Genomic DNA, 1,392 nt, shown 5'->3' on the forward strand with positions numbered 1-1,392 from the left:
GACCATTCATTTTCCGTGGAAAACGTGTTGTACAATTTGAATTTTAAAGAAAAGATAAATAATAAGTTGGTGACATTTCAATTGGGATCTTACGAAAGATAGATATATCGTAAGTGAATCAATAAAATGTGATAAAATAAGATTGAAGAAAGATAGATATATCGTAAGTGAATCAATAAAATGTGATAAAATAAGATTGAAGAAAGATAGGATATTCGAGGTTGAGGTGGTGACAGATATCACTTTAATATTGTAATAGAAATTGAACAATATAATAGGAAGCTCAGGAAGTAGTGTTGTTATCATCGTATTTTTGTGGGGAATTAAGACAAATTCTATTTATTTTTCTCAAACGGTATTTATATGTTGTTTAAAGAAGAATAGCAAACAAAATATATATATATATATATAAATAAGATGAAACATTGGTGGACGGTCAAAGCTCTCATTGTATGAAAAATTTGTATAATATATAGAATTTCACTCATCCAAACCTCCAAAATATTTTAAGAATTTTATCTGCTCGTGTTAATATATATAACCTCTTGTTTGAGCCTCATTCTTTTCAAAAAAAAAAAAAAAAAAAAAATTTTTAAAAAATTTTAACATCATTTCAACTATATATTTTTTAATAAAATAATATTACACGCAAATTCAAAAATTTTTCTTATTTTTTTAATCATACATTTGCCACTAATACACTGTTCAAAAATTCATTCTCCCCCACCTCCACCCAAAATGGGGTCAAACAAGGGCTGTATATGTGATAACTAATTACATGCCTGAGGATGTAAATCTTATTGAATAGACTTTATCACCGTTTCTCGTGAAGAGAGACACATTTGGCGAAGGATGTTTAATCTCTTTGACAGTAAGGCATTTTCAAGAATGTCCAATTATAAGGGTTGCAGTTGAAAAGTGTACTTTTTTTATAATCTTTGCAAAAATGTTCAATTTTTAGATCAAAATGTCTACTTTACCCTCATGAAAAGATTAATCAATTTTATATCACTTTGGCACAATTTTTAAGAAGAGCAAATAACTTCTACGAGAAGACACAATAATGATGCTATTACCTAAGTGAATCCACTTGCTTATATTTTTAATTATATTTTAATCAATTATTCTAGAACAAATGAAGAAGAAGCAAAAATTCCATTACCATATACGAAGAAGTATATGATTCCAACTTCAAAGAAATTATTTTAAGAAATTTACTGTGGTAGAAATTTGAAACTGATTAGGCTTTCATCATTTGTCAGTAGAAGGTATATTTTTTTGAACTCTATTTCTTCGAACTCTCATTTTTTTTGATAAGTTTTATTTAGTAGTTGTTGTTGTATATGTTCAAATCTCAATTTTTTGATAAAGTATTTTTTCCCTTGGACGAAA

The sequence above is a fragment of the Olea europaea genome, unplaced genomic scaffold (assembly GCF_002742605.1).
Source record: "Olea europaea var. sylvestris unplaced genomic scaffold, O_europaea_v1 scaffold221, whole genome shotgun sequence".
NCBI classification, from domain to species: Eukaryota; Viridiplantae; Streptophyta; class Magnoliopsida; order Lamiales; family Oleaceae; genus Olea; species Olea europaea.